Here is an 18088-nt window from a genome sequence, read left to right as displayed (position 1 = left end):
AGTGCTTTTGGGAAAGCAGGCCACAAAGTACAGTGAACAAATAAAACTTTGCTAACCTTTGCTAGATATCAATACTAACATTGGAACCAAGCTATGCTGTATGTTTTTAGGTAGCCATACAAAAGGAGAGTTTTGACTTTTGGTTAAGATTACAGTTACACAGTGGAAATTATGATATCTGACAACAATCTCCAAAGGTAATTACTTAATGTCGTTTGTACCAACTCAAAAAATAAAGTCTGTCCAAATTCAGTATCAATATACATTTCAAATACTGGGTACCAAAATTACTCTCAGGTTCTCACGGACGCACATTCACACATATTAGAACGCATTAAAAGTCATATGCCATGATTTCATCTCTGTAGTCACGTACTAGGACTGTCTTTCATGACTTCTCCAGCGTGAAACGTCACATCTTGCTTGTTGCATTCCTTCATCGTGTTAGAATCTGCACCCCTAATGAGGTCATGTATGTCATCTACCCATATTTCCGTCAGTGCGATCGGCCCGCTGTGGATCAGGCAGTCACATTTCTGACTGAACTACTTACCAGCTGATCTAAGAGTTGTCATAGAAACAGTGACAAATCTGATGTCAATAATTTAATCAAGCAACAAGCTATTTGCAGATGTTCATAACATCTGTGACGTGGCTTAAACTGAAGAGATCTTGAACGGTGATACTGACCACTGTTTGATTGTAAACATTCATTAAAAAGACTTGTTATTGTTCTTCATCAGTGTAACCGCCATGCACAATGACCACAGATACGCATACACGTTAAACCCGGCTGAGGAAATGGCCAAGCCTGGCCTTATAAGGGAAACAAAGGGAAGGGTAGGGAGGGCTAGGCGGGTGGGGGTGTCTACGCAGCGTGTGGAAATTGGAAGGCCAGAATTAGTGGGAGGTAAAGCTTCAAAGGCAGGAGCGCAGCCTCCGCATTCTCCCCAGCTCAGGGGTCTGTGGCGCCAGTGGACCACAGCCAGTCCATCTCTCGCTCTCTCTCTCTCTCTCTCTCTCTCGTTCTGTTCCTGACCAGTGGCCACGCTGAGCCAGGCAGCTTCGCCTCCCGCCTGCCAAGCCAGCCCCATCACACACAGATCTCACGGGTCCATGGCACAACCCCACCGCCACATTTCTTATCCGTTCAACTCGCTCTGTGCGCCAACACTTTCATTTGGATGCTCAAAACTTCAGAAAAATCACGTCTTACCCAGACCTTGCTAGCTCATCTCTGGCAGCCTTTGGGTTCTGTTTCATTCTGGCTGAGAACAACAACATGGCACGTTTAAAATCCCTTCCACTCGCATGGATGTTGCATGGAGCCAACGATTGGCCACACACCATCAGTGACCAACCATCCCCCCAAACCATGCAAAACTCTAATTATCATCTCGAATATGGCTGTTATCTGGGTCAGCCTTGTTACAAAATTTCAAATCTTGGTTTGTTAGTAACTTTGTCAGGAACCGCATTAAATTGTACTGTTAATAGGCCAGCTTTCACTTCTTACAGGCCTCGAACAACATGACATTCCCTTTAAGGATGGGATGGGATTAGATTTTGGGCCATCAGCTGTACTTATGAGTCAATCCTTTAACTACACAGATGTGATGCAAAGCTAAGGGCCAAACATGAGGGTTCGATGCTGTCACCCCAACCACACTTTATTAAACGAGATGACAAGACAACAACAGGGCCAATTCAAGATTAACTCAAGATCAATTCAAATAAAGCATTAGACTGCTGATACATGGGGCAACTTTTTGGGCAATGTTGCCGGGCAATTGTGCTTCGACACTTTCCCATTGAGATTGGACAACATAATTTCTATCTGAACAATTTTCATCGTTTTGGGCAATTTTTTAAGATCATCCAATCAGAGTGCTAGCAGTGAATCACATGACTACCTGAGACCTTCTGAAATTTTCAACAAAGGTGGCGGCTTCTCTGGCAGTGGAGCAAAGAAAAAGAGAGACAACTTATACCTTTTTATGTCGATAAGTTATGTGTAAACCCAAAGTTGTGAATTTACCTCATCAAATGCTTAGAAAACCAACAGACATCTATTTATATGTGTTCAGGTTGTAATTAAAACCCTTTGATGCAAAACATGGGTCGAAAGTGACCCGGCTGAGTTTTTATCTTCTATATCTTTGCAATAAATTAATTCCATCATTCAGTATTCAAGGTATTCCTCGATTAACTTGTTTTTGATCATCATACATCCTTATTTTATTTTTTCCTTTCTTACTTTTTGAATAAAAACCCTTTTTGTATCACTACCCTTCTAATGCACAACATGGGTCAAAAACAACCTGCATTCATTTTCCAGGTTATTTCATGTATGGCTGAGTGTTTCTATGATATACTTTTGAAATAAATTCATTTTGTCATTTACTTTTCCAAATATGCAGTAAATATCTTGTTTTTGTTTAGCACAAATCATCATTTTTATTTTCCCTTTCTTAAGTTATGAACAAGCACAGCTTTTGTAATTCTACATCAAGTTTACACACATGGGTCAGAAACGACCCGCATGCATTCACTACAGCGTTTGGTGGGAACTGTGAATTGTGCTTGTGTCAGACATTTCACAGCTCAGCACAGCGCCCTTTGCCCATCTAATACATGTCAGTAATGTTTTTCAATTGTTCTAACATTACCTTAGAAAAAAAAATGGATTATGTTTAGGTTCCCTTGAGAGTGAGTAGATTACTTGTCAGAAAGTTACAAGTAATTACTATTAGCTACCGAGCTGTTGACGTATTCTACTTTAGTTAGCTAATTTTATTGTAGTTGGCTTAGCTAACTACATAGTTAATAAATAAATAACTGGCCCCATTCACTGCTAAAGTAATTACTTGAAACAAATTATTATTATAGTATTAAGACATTTAATTTTAAATCACACTTGGATGACCCATGTGTAGTCATATAAAAAGTATTTTTGTTCATAAAGTAGGAAAGAAAAAATTAAATTAATGATTTGTGGTAATTAAAAACAAGATATTTAAAGAATACTTGGAATATTCAATCATAAAATAAATTGATTTCAAAAGATAGAGCAAAGAAAAACTCAGTCAGCATGAAATAACCTGGAAAATGAATGCGGGTCATTTTTGACCCATGTTGTGCATTAGAAGTGGTGTGCATATGTTTTGCATCAAACGGTTAAGGCATCGATTTTTTTCAGCTAAGTGTAAACTGCCGTTAGCTAACCACTGCTCCATAGAGATTGAATGGGATTTCGCTAATTAGTGATGGTTTCTGCTAACATAACATGGCTAGCTATGTAAGGATAACGTTAGCTCTCTCATGTCAAGTTAAAAGTCATGGGCAGCTCATGATATTTTTTTTTTGTGAGTTGGACTAGAGATTGTCTAACTTATCGTCTGATTTCATTCACATACAGAGCATGACTACTTGTGGAATCCGAGGGTGAAACAGTACAAACTTCGGGATGTAAAAAAGAAAGAAAGCCTTTCAAGAGCTCGGTCACCCCGTTTTCCTCCTCAGCAGCCATCTCCTGGTCTATGTCCTTTTTTCTTTTTTTGCTGAGATGAGAATTAGGGTGTATTCAGACCAGGATAGTTCGATAGTTCACTTGCTTTGGTCCGAACCAAATGTTTTTTTTATTTTTTCATTTTGGTGCGGTTCGCTTTCACGCTGTACATTTTAGTAAGCGGACCAAAATCTGTCAACAAAGCCACGCGCCCTGAGGTCGTTCAGCTATTGGTCAGAGACGACACGCGCACAAAGCGTTAAGGTCAAAAGTAGTCATGGAGGCTTTCCGTGCTGTTATTCTTTTTAATGTCATCAAAGCTATACGTTTTTTCCAGTTTTTACTGTTTTCACAATTGTGCGATTACTATGCTGTTGTACAAGTAATTTATCAACGACGACTTCAAAGGGCAAGGCGGCTACGGAGGATAGCGCTGATGAGCGCACATCATGTTGTGACAGTTCTGGCTCTTCACGCAAGACAGAGGAGGTATGTGTCGGGATATTCGCCTTATCCATCGTAATAGATGAATTTCTTTTTTGCGTCGCTAGTGCTGCCACTTTTTGAAAGAATGTCCCTGATTTTAATGTAGGTCTGACGGAGTTTCTTCACTTTTAGCCGACATTGTTCTGGGGAGCGCGTGAACCCCTTCTCCTTCATTTTCTCACTGAATACAGCAAACACGTCGGCATTTTTGTGTGTTCTCTCCAAAAGCTCAGATATGTGGACATCTGCCCATATATCCACAAGGGTACGCGTTTCTTCCTCGGCCCACGTTTGCCCCCTACTCATTTTTTGTACTCTGTAGTCTAGCCTACCACTGGTCTGAATGACTGAACGACTGTTGTAAGGTTCCCTTGACAACCGAAGCAGTGTTTGCACTTTGCGGTGGAGTGTCAAGACTCTGTTTCCCATAATGCTCGACAAACGACGGAAGCTCCCGAGGTACAAAAAAGCAAAACTGTCAGATTAGGTCCGGTCTGCTTTCACACCTCCAAAAGGTCCGCACCAGGGTTCCTTTGGTCCGGACCGAGTCCGACCTTGCAGCTCGGTCTCGGTCCGCTTGTTTGGTCCGGACCAGAGTTCGGTGGTTTGTATTCAGACCAACCCAAAAGGTCTGGACCAAGGGAAATTTGGTTCGTTTGGTCGTTTGGTCCGGACCAAACAACATAGGTGTGAATACGCCCTTAAACAATGATGTTTTTGTGATGTATGTGTCAGTTATTAGTGATTGAGACTAGTAGCATTTTTAAAGAAATTTAAAGTGTTTTTATTAACAGAATAATGTGGTTATTTTGACTTATAAATGTTAAAATAATGGCAAATTATCTTTTGACCAGAGTATCTCTTCAGTTTTGTTCCAAAAGTAACTTGAGCAAATAACTTGAGCGAAATAAAGGCTGAAGCCGAGACAAAAGTGACAGCTGCAAATGTTTCAGTGTCCATCTTTGCAGTGTCTGTCTCCCTGGCAACAGATTTGCTCTTATCTGATTGGTTGTTGCCAATTGTCTGTTGTCCTAATTAGTTGCCCTGTGTCTCACCTGGTTGCCCGCCGTCGGCAACACTGCCCAGCAACACTGCCCAAAAAGTTGCCCCGTGTATCATCACCTTTAGTTTTAATTACTAAAATATATAAACGTTAGTATATAAAGTGTCTGGTTATAAAAAGGTATATTCATTCATTAATCCCTTATCATATTCTAATAGTCTTTTAGAATACAACAGCAGACACTGAGATGAATAAAACTTTCATGCCGGAAAATCTAATTTCCTTAAAGGAGAACTGAAGTAATTTTTAAACTTGCTTTATTTCTTAATTAACGTGTTATTCAATTACGTTTTCGGTTTTAGTAACCTTATATCGTGACTCGTATTGGCAACTAACTGCAAACAAATATTATACTTATCGGCCTATTCGGTTTTTAGCCGTGTTGAATTTAGTTCGTTTGGTCCACAGCAGGCGTCGCTTATCCGCGTGATCTTCACGAGACTTGTGCAAGACTTCGAAACGTGAAGTGTCAGCCAGGTGTCAGTGCTGCCATTTTGAAAACTGTTTTCAAAATGAAGTATTGCACAAAAACAAGTTTAAATGACGATTACTGCCTACTTTTTTCAAACTTTCCTGATTGCTATCAAAACAAACAAAACTTCCGGATTGATTACGTCAGCGTTCGAAAGAGGGCGCACGCGTCTTTTGACAACGTCGGCAGATGTCGGTCACTTTGATTTCCGTTGTACGTTTTACTTCCGTCCTACGATGTCTCGCACAGGTCTCAACGAATCTCGTTTACGGCCATTGCTCTGACATATGGACTGATATATTACAGAGCATATTTCAAACACTCATAACTTGCTATAGCAGTGACAAAATAGCTATCAAAAATGCATTCCGATATTTAATAAAATGAGAGAAATAGAATTTTGATAATAAAAAATTTGCCTTCAGTTCTCCTTTAAATGGGAAAGGGAGTAGAAATATGAAAAAGGAATTCAGTTTATCCATCAGTTATTCACCTTAGAGCATAACTACTAAGAAATATTCAGAAACTACAGCTAAACTAATCGAAACTAAAATGACACGCATTGTCTTTTTACTAAAGAGCTGACAATTATTAAATAGCAATCAACCACCTTAGTGAACAGTGAGCGTTAGATATAACTCTAACACTAACTGTTCACTGAATCACTATACTATATTTTTGGCCATTATTTCCTGATTTTGTTTCCACATAGTGAAGAAAATCAAACATATCCAGTAGTTAAAGTAGTTTAATACATGAATTAAAGTAAAAAAAAAATATTTGACTGAAAATTTACGGGGGGTGGGGGTGGGGGGTTATGGGTGGATTTCGATGAAATTCTACGGGGGGGGGGGTTATGGGTGGATTTCGATGAAATTCTACGGGGGGGTTATGGGTGGATTTCGATGAAATTCTACGGGGGGGTTATGGGTGGATTTCGATGAAATTCTACGGGGGGGTTATGGGTGGATTTCGATGAAATTCTGAGAATGATTAACTTAGAACTGATAACTTTATTATCAATTAATTAATGGATTAATATATTCAATTTATTGCACTTTCTTTCTATTGCTTCCGTATATTATTTTTTTGTGGCAAACCACACAAATGCAAACGCCTGGTTTTTTGCACCATGAACTAAATGGCTTTCCGTTTTCACCTATTTCGTACAGCCAAGCCCACCTCCACTTGTTTTACACCTTTATCGATGGCAGACACATCAGTGCCTTCTTTCATGTAAAGCGCATCCATGCTGCCGAAACCGAAAGCAGAATGACATGCTCCTCTATGCTCGACGTCAATATAGAAAAAAGTTTGGATCTTCGCTTACATTAAAATTAAAATTATAATTTGACCTTACTTTGTGTTGAATACGACTTCAAAAACAATTCAAGATTTTATTAAGAGAAATATTGTGGCCAACACGAGTGTTAAGTTACCTAAAAGATCGCGTGAAGTTGGCTGCTATCTACTTTGCGTTCGTTCTCATTTTCCTCCATCATTTCATAGGCCAGAAACAGATGTTTTGACATAATTTAACTTAGTAGGCTATGATTATTATTTAACCGTAGTCTTCTAGACATTTTGACCGTTTGGGGCATTGAACGCTGGTGTATGATTTTCAGGGAATAAAGTTTAGCACATGTCGGAACATCATTGCGCTCGCAGCCTACAACTCCTCAAAATGTCCTTTAAATTGTGATATAACGTAGGCTATAAGGCACGGTTCTAACATACCTTACACATTGGCCTAACGAAAATAATAATTGTTGGGGCGTCTGCTGATTTGTTAGCTATAAATTTAGGTCTAATTACTTCTGACAGTCTGCAAGCATTGCACCGTCGGGTCTTCAAGTCTGGCTGAAGCAGAGGAGCGGGCTTTCCGGGGTTTATTTTTTTATTTTTTTTTTTACATGCTCTATTTCTATATGTCCAGGTTTGAACTAAGTCATTTTGGCAAGATTTAATTTAACACAAAACAGAAATGGTCAGACACAAGCACGCCAAGCACATGGGAATGTATTTTGCCAATTTTGACAGCGCATGTTTTTTTAATGCCGCACCGTAGACAGCGAACGTTTAAACATGATCAAACATATAGGAAATGAACGACACAAAGCATGGCTCAAAAACAAAAAAGTTAAATAAACCCTGCTGATAGTTGATGGTGTTGCAACACATCAGTGTTATAACCCAATCTCTACCCAACCACCCGTCATTTTAATTCTCCTCGGATCAGCAGCGACCTCACATTTGGCCTTGGGAGAGTTCAGTTGACGGAAATCCGTCACACGACGGAAAACTTTAATCCATGAGTTTAATATTATACTAAACTCTATATGCATATCATACAGTAAGTGAGGTCATATGGTAAGATCTTACATGCAGCCTAGAGAGTCCTGGCTTTGTCTGTCATCCGTCAGTTATTAACAGCCGCATGCAGCAGCAAGTAATTTTTTAATTTTGCTCTGTCCATTAACACTTCTTTTAGATTTGGTTCTCACAGAGAGCAAGAGAGAGACAGAGAGAAAGAAAGAGTGTCTCTCAAAACAGCTTCTTTCTCTATCATTAGCCTCCAAAGAGCGCATGCCGTCTTTGTCAGTCATATCGTCTCTTTTTCATACACTGCAACCCCGCTATAATGAACTGTTTTACTACAAACTTTCACATATAACAAACTAAGTTCGTGCCCCCAACCTTTAATGACAATGAGTCGGAGTTTTCAAAAAATCATCACTGAGCCATGCACTCCTCTTCCTCCAGGAAACAAACAATAAGTAATCAAGTCCACAGTCAGGTTAACAATACATGTTAATGCCATAAAACAAAGACTTAACTAGCCTCGCTTAGGTGTCGATCGCTAACAATTCTTGAGAAGGGCAATCAGTGACTTCAAAAAATCCCTTAAAAGAGCTTTATTTTATGAGCTAAAAGCAGTTTTACTCGAGTCTTTACTCCATAAGCATTGCTGTCATGGTTACTCATTGTCACGTCCAGACGCAGTGCCATTAAGACTAATTCCCATGAACCTGTTCCGGATTAGAGTGCAATCACAGCACACATTTATTAGGACTCCCTAAACACACAGATTTTTCAAAGTATACACACTGTACCTAGTGTCTCACATTGCCAAGCCTTTGTGCTATGTATTGCTTTACTAGTTTTGACTTGCTTTCGTATTTTGGACTTTGCCTTTGTGATTACCTCTAATGTTCTGTTTGTGCCTCGCTCAACCATTGCCCGTTCCAAGACCTTGCCTTTGTCTTACATTTTTGAACGGTTTTCCTGCCTGTTTTGACAAAAACACTCTTTCTTCATCCGCCTCCATGACATGACACTCGTAAACGTAAGATACTCTCCATCGAAGACAAATTTTATATCCTGGACCATCTAAAGCGTGGTGAGAAACCAACAAATTTGTCTAAAGAATATGCTAGGCCAAAAAAATTCAACTTCACCTTTTAAAGTAAAAGAGCTCCATGACTTCATCCAAAACTGCAATCAACATGATGGACTGAAAAGAAAGAAGATGCGGCAAGCAAACTATGGCAAGTGTGACTTATTTCCTTTCCTTTGTAAATATGTAAGTGAATTAGGCGTAAATATAAATTAAACACAGTTGGTCTTGTTTTATGTAAGAGTGAGTGTTTGGTGTGACAACTGGGTCCATTTCAGTATTACGATCTTTTCGGTAGAACAAACTATTTGGACATCCCCCAAGGAGGTCATTATAGCAGGGCTGTAGCAGGCTTGCAGTACTCAAGTCCAGAACTCAGACTCGAGTCCAACTCATGCCCTAATTTTAAGGACTCGTGACTTGACTTGGACTTGAGCGCTGATGACTCAGACTTGGACTCGTGCATGAACTGCATTTGGACTCGTAAACTGGAGACGAGGACTCAGATTTTTTCTTTATATTTTGTAACATGCCATAATAATTTGGCATATGATATTTATATCTACATTGATTTTTATACTAATTTTGTGCAAGAGAATGCACATTCACCTGTTCATACGTCATGTTCAAGAACAAACTAACGTTAATGGCGCTAAAATGCTTGGAAAGAACGCCCCTAGGATTGTCCGCTTTGCTAATACAGACTTCTCGTGCAGTGGGAAAAAAAATGCGCTGCTATGTGTTCCATATGTAGAAGAACTATCGAGGAGACGACAGGGACAACCTCGAACTTCAATCGTCATTTGGTAAGACTCCACCCAGAGAAGTAAATGACATGCTGTGTTCATTGCTCTGTTGATAGCGGGGCTTGCTTGCTGAGCGATGAACTAGCTAGTGTTAACCCTCTCTCATGTTATTTGCCCTGTTGATAGTGGGCGGGGCTTGCTGAGCGATGAACAAGCTTTTTATCTGTAGCCTGTTAACTAAAATGGGGCAATCGAGCAGTAACATTAGTCCAATACAGTAGCAGAGGCGGTTTCACATAAAGGCAATAACAGCCACCGTCAAATGGTGCGGTTGGAGTCTTGTTCTCGGACTCAACTCGAAATTTTCTTTAATGACCTAGACTTGAACGCTGGGGACTCAAAACTGGACTCGGACTCGAGGTTTAGTGACTCAGTTACAACACTGGGTTGGAGTGTATATGTATTTAAGAATGCAATAATTGCTGCTCAAACAATGCTTGTCTTTACAACCTCAGTGACGTATTAATTATGTGGCAGCAACACAAATGATGTAGATACAGGTCAAGAGCTTCAGTTAATGTTCATATCAAACTGCAGAATGGGGAAAAATGTGAGCTCAGTCACTTTGTGGTATGGTTGTTGGTTCCAGATAGGCTAGTTTGAGTAGTTCGGAAACTGCTGATCTTCTGAGAAGTGTCTAGAGTTTGTACAGAATGGTGCAAAAAAAATAAAAAAATCCAGTGAGCATCTGTTCTGTGTGTCTCATCACCTTGTTGATAAGAGAGATAATGAGATGAGAGGAGAATGGCCAGACTGGTTTGAGCTGCTAGCAATGCTACAGTATCTCAAATAACCACTCTTTAGCACTGTGGTGAACAGAAAAGCATCTCAGAATGCACAGCAGGCTGAATCTTGACGAGGATACACTACCGTTCAAAAGTTTGGGGTCACTTTGAAATGTCCTTATTTTTGAAAGAAAAGCACTGTTCTTTTCAATGAAGATCACTTTAAACTAATCAGAAATCCACTCTATACATTGCTAATGTGGTAAATGACTATTCTAGCTGCAAATGTCTGGTTTTTGGTGCAATATCTCCATAGGTGTATAGAGGCCCATTTCCAGCAACTCTCACTCCAGTGTTCTAATGGTACAATGTGTTTGCTCATTGCCTCAGAAGGCTAATGGATGATTAGAAAACCCTTGTACAATCATGTTAGCACAGCTGAAAACAGTTGAGCTCTTTAGAGAAGCTATAAAACTGACCTTCCTTTGAGCAGATTGAGTTTCTGGAGCATCACATTTGTGGGGTCGATTAAATGCTCAAAATGGCCAGAAAAATGTCTTGACTATATTTTCTATTCATTTTACAACTTATGGTGGTAAATAAAAGTGTGACTTTTCATGGGAAACACAAAATTGTCTGGGTGACCCCAAACTTTTGAACGGTAGTGTAGGTCACAACAGCAGAAGACCACAGCCAAAAACAGGAATCTGAAGCTACACAGGGCACAGGCTCGCCCAAACTGGACAGTTTAAGACTGAATTAGGCAAGGCTTTTCCAGTCTTCAAAATCACATAGACAATCTCCTATCAGAGCCAATATTATTTAGTGTTAAATCAGTGAACCAGGCAACATCCTACACAATATCAGAGTAAGAGTACAGCATCCGTGATAGTGTCAGTGCCTTTCGGGGCCTTCAGTTCCTCAGCCCACCTGTGTACAGAAATCCAGCATGAGCTGAATAAATGCCTTTTAGCAGTTATTAACTGTGCAGTCATGTGGACTACCATGTGACTCATAGCAAGAGGTTGCAAAAGGTCAGAGACAAAGAAAAGACTTTTGCACAGAAAAATAAAAATGATCAGTGTGTGCTTGTGATCAGGGAGAATATTTAGTCCTACATAACTTAAAGGGATTTAACACGTTAACTAATAATCATTTGGGGATATTTTTATTCATTTATAGAATTAGAGAACGTTTAGAAGAGAAATATTTGTAAAAATCGAATGAGTTTCACACAGAAAGGGTTTGAAAAGAGGCATAATTAGCAAAAAAAAAAAAACAACAACAGACGAATAAGGATGTCAAAACATATTTGAGGGTGAGTTGAATGACAATGGAGAAGCACATCCTGTTATCAGAAGCTCCATAACAAGCTGGTTGCACTTCAGTTTTATCATCATATGATGAGGCAAAACACAATAAAAGAAGGTCTGATTCAGTGTCGTGTTACCTCCAGCGGTGAGTTTGGGGAACTGTCCTAGCCTAGCTTCCTGTTTACAGTCTAAATTAAATCAGCCTTTTGAAGACATACTGAGGATTCAGTTGCTGAGTAAACAGACTGTTTTTTTTTTCTTCAGACAGCTGTAATTCTACGATGAATAACAGCGTTGTGACAACATTATGATTCACCACAGCACTAGTAAAGCTGAAATGATGACAGATGACAAAGCGCTTTGGTGTTTGTTTTTTTTTTACAGCCTTTATTTCTTATTCCTGTGTCGAACTTTTTACATTTTTGATGGCTGCATATTGGCGTTTTACATTTTGTTTACTTTATATAGATAAAAAAGACGCCAGTTCCTGGCCTCTGGACTTCAAACTGAATTATAGATTATGTGAGCGTGTAAGACAACAGTATAATGAGTACAGCAGTTCTCTATAACTCATTAATCAGTACTTACAGACGGCTTTGTTACTTAAAGCACTCTGCCTTATAATCTAACTGAATATTACACGTAACATCAAGCGAGAACAAATACAGGAAGTGTTAACTAGCATTAGTTACGGCCAGGGCTTTGAACCAGAATTTTTTTCCTATTGGTTTGTTCCGAACAGAAACGGAATTTTAACGTTTCCAGTTTTGGGTTCGACCATTAAATAGACGTTCCCGAACCGGTTAGAACAAAAAAATTTCGTTCCCGGAACAGTTAATTACGTTCCCTGTCAGCTGTTTAACAAATGGCTATAAAATTATGTCTCTGTCTCATCCAGCTTAAGCCAAATGTAGGCTAATTCTATTACAACCTTCATTAAATAAGACAAGAAATAATTCAAAACAATTATTATTTCAAATGTTGGCGATTTGGATTCTCAGTATGTCTTCCCATCTACACAAACAGAAAAAGTGCCAAAAATGAAAGATAATTCGTTTAGTGTGTTACCAAAGGCTAGTCAGGCCCTATGCATTGATAGGCTAACAGAGGTTAACGTTATTTAATGTTCGCGAGCCTCTCATTAACGTGGACAAATATATTGATATCGTGTTTGAAATTGACGTTTTTGAATAACGATAGACTGCAATATTTACCTCTTATTTAAGATGTGGAGACGTGATAGTAGTCCACCGTCCCGCTCTCTACATTCAGTCAGCGAACGTCACACAGGAAGTGAACCCCAGCGGGTCATAGAAACTTGCGCAGGAGAAGAATTACTTTTTTATTTGTAGGCTACGGAAACTTTGAGGAACGAAATAAAAACCGGTATTAACCGGTTACCATTATTTTTAATAAGCGTTTCTGTTCCGGAACATAAAAAAATAATAAAGTTTCTGGTTTCATTTCTGTTCCATGTGAAATAGAAAAAGTTCCCGGTTTTCGTTTTCATTCCTTGAACCGGTTCAAAGCCCTAGTTATGGCATTAGTTAAAACGTCTTCCTCTTTAACTACTTTGAATTATACAGTACTGTAAATAAAACTATCAGGAAAGATTATATGGATAATATGGTATTATTAACATTAAAAAAGTTATTAATAATTGTGTTAATTTATGTTTAATTGAATGTCCATCCATCCATTATCCGTAACTGCTTATCCTGTGCAGGGTGGCAGGCAAACTGGAGCCTATCCCAGCTAACTATGGGTGAGAGGCGGGGTACACCCTGGACAAGTTGCCAGATCATCGCAGGGCTGACACATAGAGACAAACAACTATTCACATCTATGGTCAATTTAGAGCCACCAATTAGCCTAACCTGCATGTCTTTGGGGGAAACCGGAGGAAACCCACGCAGACACAGGAAGAACATGCAAACTCCACACAGAAAGGTCCTCGTGGGCCGCTGGGCCCGAACCCAGAACCTTCTTGCTGTGAGGCAACAGTGCTGACCACTACACCACCGTGCCGCCGTAATTGAATGTTCACTAGGTAAATAATGTCTCTTCATATCACAGTGACTAATAAAGTATTACATTATTATTATTAGTAGTAGTAGTAGTAGTAGTAGTAGTATCCTAACATTTTTTTAAGACACTATTTCTCCCTCACTTTTCAACCAATCATCACCAAATTTCACATGAAGAATACCTCTGGGCTGAATTACATTGCTACTGTATGACTTTTGGTGCTGATCAGGATCACCAAATCAGAATGAACCATGACAAACAGGCTTTTTTTTCAATCACTTACAACTCTGTCAAGTTTCATGATTTTTTCAATCAGTTTTTTTTTTTCATTTTATTCAGAGCAGCAGGGCACAACTTTTCCTTGACCTTCAATTGACAAAGGTCAGCTAACGCAAATTACTGTGACTTTAGTCATGGTTTCTATCTAGTTATTATATACTTTTATAATACGTATAGAATTGATCTTGTTGGTTAGTTCACTAACATTACTTAACATTAATTAACCATTAATTTAATTGATGTCGTTAAATTAGAGAGAGATAACAGCCACAAGGGGAGTAAATTTAACAACTAGGACTATTGTTCTAGCACTGAAACAACACCGTGCATTTTTATTATGTGAATGAATTAAATAAAATAGAATAATTAATATTAAAGGCCTCAGATTCAGCATCCATTGTAATGGCCATGAAACTGTTAATTTTAATATAAAATATTGACAGAAAATTCATTGATTTCTAGTTAGACGCCATTGGGAAGCCATTGGGAATCCAGTTTTACCATACTATGTTTCAAAGACAAGTGTGAATGTCAAAAAGATCATATTTGAGGGTGAAATAAATGACTTTCACCATTATTTGGGTCTAAAAGAAACTAGGTGTGAAGGGGTTAAATAAAACTAGAAGGATATATGCTCTATAATATTCTTATATTATATGTATTATCATATAATATGTGTAAATATTAACCTAAGCATGCCATGCGTATATTTGTCAAACCAGGTGACGTGGGTTAAGGTGCTCAGGTAGCAGGTCATTATGTCATAACCCCTTTAGGCCAAACCCAATTAAGCTGTGTCCAACAAAACCTTCAAGTATAAACTGCGAAACAGATAAAGTTCTGTAAAACTGTCAGCTTTGTAAAAGGGCTTGGGACAAGAATGATGATGAGGCAAAAAAAAAAAAAACCCCACACAGTCTGATCAATTACCGGTAGAACTCAATCTTAAGCTACATCTGTATTAAGTACCTTTCACTAAAGAGACAGGCTTCCATTCTAATTAAATCCTCACAAGCGTTTAAAATACTTCCATGGAATGATGTTTGTTACAAAGTCTTTAAAAGTTGACTTGCTATGGTTTGCATCACCTCTATCATGTCTTCACTGGAAGCCTGTTAGAAGGAAAAACAAAGTACACCATGACATAATAATCACCATGTGTGGTCCAAGTTCTAGGGAAAAAAAAAAAAACCTGACAGAAAGTGAGAATTTGATCATAGGAGAGATGTGTGAAGCGAAGAAAATGAACAGGGCTCAGCTGAATTCTAGAAAGTGTTTGGATAAGTGTATGCTGTGAGCCATGGCATAAAAGAGTTTTAGACTTTTTTTTTAATCAGAAAAGTGTGGGAACATGTCACCAACGTCCCCAGTGCTTTAAAAGTTATAAGGACACTTTGGTAACTGTCTACGCAGTTATTTAAAAAAATGAACTAATTTTGTCTTTAATAAACGTTCTCTGTTGAACTGATGAATAATCAACTGGAAAGAAAATATACGAAAGAAATGATACTGTGTCAGTGTAATAGCTGCTGTACTCATTCGTTATAAAACCTGACAGTTCTTTCATCTACCGTATATGTTGCACACATGTTGTGTGTAATAACTCAGGTTATAGCCTTATAAACGGACTTGTTACATGCTTACAACATGTGTATGCGCCTATAAAAAGCAGCCGACGCACTTCCGCAGAAACATTTCCCTTGTTTACTGTAGCAGCTTTTCAGCACTACACTGATCCCGTCGGAAGAAACTGATCGTAACCACAGCTCACGCTTCCTCCCTGGAGGTGTGTGTGTGTGTGTGTGTGTGTGTGTGTGTGTGTGTGTGTGTGTGTGTGTGTGTGTGTGTGTGTCAGTAATTGGTCTTCCTCTGCAGGAGAGTCGTTCCATCCAAACCAGCCCCACTGCACGCCCCATGCCATCCACGTACACGCGCCACATTAATCCCAACATCTCCAGCTTGAGCCAGAAATCAATAGCAGGATGATTTGAGTGTGTATTCTTGTTTTGGGCTGTTGCATCAATTTCTTGATTTCTAGTCTATGTTTAATGACGTGCAATGTGTTAGTGTGTTTGCTATAGTGTAAGTGAGATGATAAATAAATAAATAAATAAATAAATAGGCCACACTTGCAGAATAAAATGACCAAAACAATAATGGAAGAAGAGTGTTGAGACGCCCTCTCGCCTGGGAGGCTGACAGCACAAGTAGGAGGGAAAAAAAAATCTACTTGAGGTTGCCTCGAGACGTCACGCAGGCAGATGCTTATTAGTCCAGGTAATGCGGAATCTAACGCATCACTCCCCTAAAGACGAGTGGTCACGCACACACACACACTCATGCCCCCCTTCTCTCACTCCCTCACGCTCTCAATTTCACACACGCACACACACACACCTCCCCAGCCCCCCCCCCCCACTCCCTCACACTCAGTTTCGCACACACACACAGATGTTAAGGAGACACTGACGCGCTTTCAGAATCAGACGTCAGCAACATCTGCACTTTCACCATTCAGTGTAAATCTCAAGTTGGGGAGGGGGGAAAAAATGCAAACTTGTCCAGTAATGACCAAAGTTGAATGAGTGATGGAGAGATGGAGAGATGAGAGGCGAACAATACAGTCACATCACCACACATCCTCAACTCCAACACACACACACACAGCAACACGTTTCCTTTGCGCTTAAGCCCACTGCGTAATTAGTCGGAACGGCTCAGCTGCACAGTCGGTTATAGGTTTCATTCCCAGCACAGGTGCGCTCCGCTGCCATAAAGTTCCTCTGCCATAAAGCAGCACATCACCATCACATCCACCCCAGAGCCCAAGCCCACCTGGCTATACGCAGGGTTCATCCATGCCGTTCCGCTGCCACATATTTCATCAGAACGGTGGGTGACACACGGCAAGAACGCACCGGGTCCTCATCTGGAACATAATCCAGGCTGCAATTCAAACCTCGCGATAATTTAATACATTTTTTAAAAAAAAAACATACCATACCATACCATGCCATACGCGGGATTTTAAACGTTCTGTAATGATCTCATACCCAAGAAGCGTGGAGGAAATGACTTTGACGCGCAGCGAGGCAGGATGGCAAGCGGATCCGAGTGACAGGAAAAGCAAGCGGCACAAAAATACCTTTTGTCTGGACTCGGCGGTGTGAAAGCGCAGTGCCGGCGGACGGTGCAGAGCGGCGCGAGCGCGAGCGCACGGTGGAACCATTCTCGTTCCTCTCCCCCAGACCAGTTGATCATCAAGCAAAGATGACACGCCAACTTTTGAGACTTCACCAAACTATGATCCCCTGTACTCCTCCCGCCCCTTCCATAAATCTGCATATTTATGCGTAAACGCGTCCCCGTCCTCTCTCTTTCTTTCTCTCTTTCTTTCTTTCTTTTTTTTTTTTTATTCGCACCTACCAAGGCGGCTTCGAGCAGAGCTGATCTGAGCAGAGCAGAGCAGAACAGAGGGGAGGGATCCGAGTGTCCGTCCGAGCGCTCCGGCTCCGATCCACGTCAAAACCGAAAGCAGCCAAAAGCTTCCCTGTGCGCTCCCGGAAAGCGCGGAGCCCCTGAGCCAGACGAGAGCGCGCCGAACCGGGCGGCGAATCACGGCCAAACGCACTTTTCCTGGACGCCTGAACGCGTGGGCTCTCGAACCTCTCCACTCTCGCAATCCCACCTCTACATCCCCGCTCGCGGAGACGAGCATGCAAACACATTTCATAGATTTTTGGAGCTTGACGGAAAAACCGAACTGGACTTTCTTTCCCACGCGATGAGATCCGCGAGGGCGGAAAAGGGAGTGAAGGGGGGAAAAAAGCCCCGTATAAACCCGTCACGATTTCTGAAAATAAACCCCGCTTTTATTTATGAATCGAATCATGAGAGGTTAAACTTCCAGCAGGTTTTTTTTCCCTTTTTTTTCGAACCGCAAGGTTGTCGGTTCACAGCTTTGCGCGCTATTGTTTGAGATGCGCCTGATCAGCAGCAGTGTCTTTCTCC

General features: G+C 40.2%; 1 protein-coding gene across 4 annotated transcripts in view; it reads right to left on the bottom strand.

The window, feature by feature from the left end:
• cxxc5a (CXXC finger protein 5a) overlaps nucleotides 1-17780 on the bottom strand; it is a 50363-nt gene extending 32583 nt beyond the window's left edge. For 2 of the 4 annotated variants that reach the window (XM_060935187.1, XM_060935191.1), the window contains exon 1: nucleotides 17504-17780. The gene's annotated coding sequence lies outside the window, so the exon portion shown is untranslated. Of the gene's footprint in view, nucleotides 1-17222; nucleotides 17388-17499 lie in introns of those variants that run through there. The other 2 variants (XM_060935189.1, XM_060935190.1) reach the window with 2 other exon arrangements.
• Nucleotides 17781-18088: the final 308 nt, after the last annotated feature.

Source organism: Neoarius graeffei, chromosome 12 (genome assembly GCF_027579695.1).
Source record: "Neoarius graeffei isolate fNeoGra1 chromosome 12, fNeoGra1.pri, whole genome shotgun sequence".
Classification (NCBI taxonomy): Eukaryota; Metazoa; Chordata; class Actinopteri; order Siluriformes; family Ariidae; genus Neoarius; species Neoarius graeffei.
The sequence above is the reverse complement of the archived record's forward strand: the minus strand, read 5'-3'. Positions and strand labels throughout refer to the sequence as shown.